Below are 6718 nucleotides of genomic sequence, written 5' to 3' on the forward strand. Positions count from 1 at the left end.
GCAGGCAATGGCGGGGGAAGGGGGCGACCGAGCTCCTTCCCACGATTTGCCTGTCGCCGTTCTTAACCTCACTACTGTAGCAGCCATACTGTAGACGCCCTCCCTCCCTCCCTCCCTCCCTCCCCCCGCCGCCGCCGCCGCCCGGCCGAACCACGCGTCGGCCGGAAAAACAAGCTTTTTAGGCACCTGGAAGCGCAACGCACAGGCTATAATGTATTTCCGTATGTTTTCTATGTGTCGGCTGGTGTTCAATGGCTGCTTGGAGTAACGTTATTATGGATGGCTTACGGGTGGTAGCTAGAGTCGGGGACGACGGGTGAGCGCTCATCCCTCCCTGTCGCGTGTTTTGTTTTGCCTACGTTCCCGTGTTCTTGCACTTTTTAAAATTTAATTTAACTTATTATTATTATTTTTTTTTTCCAATTTCTGTACAACCTTCCTCTCGGACGAGGCGCCGTACTTTACCACGGGGGAGTGGAGGGGCGGGTCGGAGCTCCTCACCTCTTATCTTTATCGTCACTTTAACTGTACCTCGCTCTCGTGTCCAGATAATAGGAGAAGGGGGAGGGGGTCGCTTTCCCTCCTCTGGTTCTGACGATGACAGTGCCAACCATGACCCCGCCCCCGCCCCGACACCGGCAGCTCGCCCCGCTTCGGGCTCCCGGCGACAAAAATAAGGGGGATTGCCAAACGCAGGCCTACGACCGCCGCGCCCGGCCGCTCGCTCACACTCCGAAAGCTCTCGTTTGCTCATAGTTTTATTTTTTATGTTATTATTATTTTTTTATTGTTATTATTTTAGAGTCACTGTGAATACCTGGTACCAGCATATTAAGATACAGTATATTCAGATTAAATTATAGAAAAAAAAAAAGAGGGAAAAAAAATAATTCTAAACTTTATCACGGTGTGGATATAATGTACAGCTGAATGGTCCCGTGTTACTTAGCGCACCGGGTCGCCGGACGGCGACGCGGATGAGCGGGGCGGCGGGCGACGGGCGTCGCGTCGCCGGAGCCGTTCGGGTCGTCGCGCCAGAGCCTCGGGAGACGCGCGACGGAGACGACCTGTTTGACCGTGTCTCGTATAATTATTTAGATTGTCGGGAGGTCGATCAAGCATGACAAACATGTGCCGGGCAACCTCCAAGCTCCCTTCTGTGTGTGTGTGTGTGTGTGTGTGTGCGTGTGTGTGTGTGTGTGTGCGTGAGTGTGTGTATGTGTGTTTATAAAGATGCAACTTATTAATCATGCAAAACATTGTGAACATTTCTTGTAGCTGTTTTAATTTTGAGGGGGGGGGGGGAACCGTATGGAAAAGAAAAAAACGTGAAATAGAAGAGGAAAAACAAAACAAAGCACCGTACGGTTGGGGTTTGGTTTGGGGGGGGTTTGGTTCTGCTTTTTTTTTCTTTTCTTCCCGGGCGGCGGGGCGGCCGCTCCACCCGCCGGAGGGAACACGAGATGACCGTTGGACGAACGCGGAATGGAAATAGATCTTTCTCGGGCGACGAAGTGACTGTGGCTGTCGCCGCCATCCCGAGTCACGCCGGATTATCCCGCCCGGAGCGGCGTTTGACGGCGTGTCCGTGACGACCGCCACCCCACCCCGCGACCCTGGCGACCGCGGCGTCCCCACGGAGGACGGCGGAGGCTGGCGGAGGCTGGCGGAGGCTAGCGGAGGCTGGCCGCGCCGGTGTGACGGTGTGCCCACCTGGACATGTCGCGTGCGTGCTGCCCAAATCTCCACCTGAGTGACCTCGTCCCACGTGTCTCCGTCCGCGCTGAGCGTGTTCTCTTTTCTATTTTGGGTTTTTATTTTATTTTTATTTTTTTTATTTTTTTTTAAATGCGTGGCAGTGACGGTGCTGGGGTTCGTGTGGGGCCCAAATGGGAATAATTATAGCCTTCCGTCCCAGTTGTGTGCGGAGCGACTGTTGCATGACCTACGACCCCGAAGAACCGTTCCGATGGGGTGCGTTTTTGGGGAAGGGGGGTCGCGACAATAATCAAGGTGAACAGCTGATAGCCGCCGTTAAAAGAAGAAAACAAATCATCCAGCAAAATTTTTTTTTTTTTTTTCTAATTAAAGGGAAAATGTATAAGATGACTTGAATTGAATGCACATGATTGATTGAATATGTATATATTAAAAAAAAGATGAAATGAAGCAGTCGAATGGGATAAGATCTCACATCAGACATTTTGGTATTTCGGGGGTTTAAAGATGAAGGTATTTAAAAAAATGTCACAATATGAAAATGAGTTGATTGAGCGATTGATTTTGGCAACACAATTTCCAAAGCAGGGGTATTCAAACTTTTTTTTTTTTTTGTCGAGCCCCCTATATATGGCAAGCCTTTAAAAAAATATTTATTTTTATTATTTTTAAGCGGTGTATCTAAGACCTGGTGTTATAGTAATAGTTTGAATGACTGACAGGTCACAACAAACCTTTTTTGGACTTGACACCAGAAAGTGCAAATAGAAAATGTGTCAAACTGACGTCATTTCATAGTAAAGCAGGTCGAGCAGCCACGTGCATTTGTGGCTTTTGTTGCTTATTCACACAGGGCGACGGTGGAAATTTGATCAGGCGGAATTAATCAACTAGTATTAGATTTAGAAACTTTAAATAAACATTTCATGAAATGTAATTTGTCATGTTAAAATTCGTGCTTAAAATATATAGGTGTATATATATATATATATATATATTATTATTATTATTTTTTTTTTTTCATTTTTTTAAGTGGTGTATCTAAGATCTGGTGTTATAGTAATAGTTGGAGTGACTGATAGGTCACAACAAACCTCATTTTTTGAGCACATATTAACTGTAATGGTAACATAAGGATTTACATACTTATATTTATATACTTATATATCACACACTGTCCTATCACTAACAAAAAAATATATATTCAGAAATGTGTAATTTGTTTAACTTTTGGGTTACAGGCTATTAAAATCCTGAATTTGAGGTTGTCAATTCATCAGGGGTAAGATTATAAGCCCCCTGGAAATACTCCATATCTATGATGACCTCAAATGTAAGCAAGTTTTGCTCTTCTATGTTTGTTTGTTTATGTATTTATTCATTTATTACCAATTCCATACCATAATATCCACACCAAGGCTGAGGGCAGAAATATAGATATACAGTCAATAATGTTTACGAAGTCGCAAGATTTCTAAATTAAAATGTAGAAACACATCAAAAATTTTACATTTTTTATTTATACTTTTCTGTAGAGAAAATAAATATTTCAGTTGTAGATCTAAGACGATTTGGACGATTACATCCAATGCATTCAAAACTGATTGTCGTCAATGAGACAATTGGGGCACATTTCATACACACAGAAAAAGGTTCTTTACGTTTAAGGTTCTAAACATAAGACATGAAAGGCATTGTAGGGTGTACCCTATAAGCGAAGGAGATTAAAAGCGTATGAATTAAAAAGCCCAAAACAATTTTAATAATCAGCTTTGATTTGAATAAAATCACAGAAATAAAAGGTCAAAGTGCAATTTGGAACAGGCCTACACACTTTACACACGGCAGGACCCGAACCCACAACACACACGTACGGGCACACGCCTGCGTCACGGATTTAAAGTCCCCGGAAAGCGACTACAAATATGATGCTCTGAGGCGGGGGTCCGCCGGAGGCGCTGGCGGAGAGTTGCAGCCTCTCTCCCAAGTGTCAAATCCAAAATCACAAAACCAACGGCGTGTTGTTTTTTGGGGGTTTTTTTTCTCCCTTGTTTTGATTTTGTTCTGTGCTCCAAAACAGAACATGAGTAAAATGGGATGTTTTTTTCACGGGGGAGCGTGGTGGGGAGAGGGCCTCTGTTCCGGCTCCTTGCGCTTGTGCACCCGGGGAGAGCCCCGCCCGGACCCCCGCCCGGAGGGGAAGCCGGGGGGAGCCGCCACGCTCGGGAGCGGAAAGGAATTATAAATACGGAGGCCGAGCTGTAATTTACATTCTGACATCCCGGGGAAGATCGCATTCGTGGGGACGGAGGCGCCGCAGCTAGAGGGCAAACTGGTGTCGTAGTGTGGCAACTGGGGATCGAGCGGCAGAGCCGGCGCTTGACTCTCGCACGGTGTGAGGGGAGGGCCTCGCCAGGGAGCAACGCCTCACGTCACGCCTCCCCCATGTAGGCCCACCCCCCAAAAAAATCAAAGAGCTCAGTCTTTTTCACATGTCCTCAGCGGTGACGTTCGAACGCGCATGGTGTGTTCGGAAGCAAATCACGCCACCGACTTTACGGGGGCCTTCGATTTGATTTACCGCGCCGAAAAGAAAAGGCCTCCTATGTCGGGATAAACAGGATAAAAACGCTCGCGTAAACACAGCCTGAACACATCTCGAGATATAGAGTGAGATAAGGTGACGGAGAGCTGTATCATTTTAGGATGTATACTCCCGTCCCCCTGGGATTCGTACGGCTCTAAGCGAGATTGATGCCTTTTTCCGAGCCGTGTTCCACAGCCGCGGCACGCGGCACGGCAACATAATACAAACACTTTCCAGGACCCTGTCTGGAGAAGCTTTCCTAAACACCGGGGCGCAGAAAATCTCTCCATCTTCCTGGCTCTGACACCTGGAGGAGACCCGATGACAACAATGCACTGGAGCGATGTCTTTATTTGGGGTTGGAGTGCACGGTGAGGCCTGTATGTCACACATAGCTCCGGGGCTCACCGCCAGGCTGACTCATCCCTGCTCTGTAAATATAGTCTGTGTGCGTGTGTGCGTGCGTGTGTGTGTGTGTGCGTGTGTGTGTGTGTGCGTGTGTGTGTGCGTGCGTGTGTGTGCATCCGTGTGTGTGTGCGTGTGTGTGTGTGTGTGTGCGTGTGTGTGTGTGCGTGCGTGTGTGCGTGTGTGTGTGTGTGTGCGTGTGTGTGCATCCGTGTGTGTGTGTGTGTGTGTGCGTGTGTGTGTGCGTGCGTGTGTGTGCATCCGTGTGTGTGTGTGCGTGTGTGTGTGTGTGTGTGGCTTTCTTTAGACCCAGGGCCACATTTTGCACTTTAAATGGACAGGTCATTGTTTTTCCCGCGGGACAAATAAGCCGTGCCTCTAATGTGTTTCTGGTGCCGGGGCCAGCGGCTCCCGTCACTCTCCAGTCGCACTGCTATGTTCACTTAGTTACTTGGTCGTCTGAGTCGTGTTTACAGAAAAGATGTAGACCTCCAGATCTGGTCAAAGTCAAAGGGAGCTCCGTCAGGAAGCTCCTTTGACTACCGGGATCTACTTGTACTTTATAATTTTATTTCGCTATATTATGGTGTGTTGGTGCTGAGGCAAAAAGTGTTGAACCTGTGTTTACATCGTCCTTCTGGAGAATGTGCAATGTTTACCTTGTGATATCCATTTACATTACATAACAATACATTACATTACATTATATAATACTACATTACATTACATTACATAACACAGCATTATATTACATTACATTACATAACACTACATTACATTACATTACATAACACAGCATTATATTACATTACATTACACTACATTACACAACATTACATAACATTACTTTACACTACATTACATAACATTACATTACACTACATTATATGACATCACATTACATTACATAACGTTACATTACATTACATTAAATTACAAAACACTACATTACATAAAATTACATTACATTACCTTATGTAATTTAGCGGATTTGTCCAAAGCAAGTTCATGTAGTTGTACATGTACATGCACAAGTAAAGTTTTTCGTAGTATAAAACCATGGTATATCATAGTCAGGGCGAAAGATTGTTTTGTAAAAAAAACGACAAAAAACCCACCGAAGAAAAACAAATAAAAATACACAATTTGGCACATTTTTCCTTTGCTTTTCTGGGCCTTTCCAAGCCTGGGAGCCAGGCCAACCTGCAGCTCATGTTCCATTTGCTCTGCACAATACGTCTAGCCACCCTCCCATTCACACAGGTTTCCACCCGGCCTGGCCAGGGTCAGGCCAATCACAAGCGTTTATCTAACATGGTCAACCTGATTGGTCGTAGGTCCATCCAATGCTCTGATTGCTTGTATATCTATCCAATGCTGTGATTGCTTGTAGGTCTATCCAATGCTGTGATTGGTCGTAGGTCTACGCAAAGCTCTGATTAGTTGTAGGTCTTTCAAATGCTGCGATCGTTTGTAGGCCTATCCAATGAACTGATTGGTCGTAGATCTTTCCAATGAACTGATTGGTCGTGGGTCTATCCAATGCTGTAATTGGTCGTAGGTCTATCCAATGCTCTGATTGGTTGTAGGTCTTTCCAATGCTGTGATTGGTTGTAGGTCCATCCAATGTTCTGATTGGTCATAGGTCTATCCAGTGCTCCGATTGGTTGTAGGTCTATCCAATGCTGTGATTGGTTGTAGGTCTATCCAATGCTGTGATTGGTTGTAGGTCCATCCAATGATCTGATTGGTTGTAGGTCTATCCAGTGCTCTGATTGGTTGTAGGATTGGTCCGTGCCCGTTGGTATCGCCCCTTGGAAATTGAATAGATTCCAGACTATTTGCGTTTACGAATTGCTCTAACGGTGTGAGGCTAGGTTTTTTTTTACAATGTTTGGGATTTGAATGATTTGAACTTTGTTTTTGCTTGCCAAATTCCAAATCAGGATGCGTTTTTGGTTTTTTTTGTTGTTATTTTTCTTGCTTTGCAGGGCATCCGTAGAGTCC

This window comes from Zeus faber, assembly GCF_960531495.2.
Source record: "Zeus faber genome assembly, chromosome: 14".
Taxonomy (NCBI): Eukaryota; Metazoa; Chordata; class Actinopteri; order Zeiformes; family Zeidae; genus Zeus; species Zeus faber.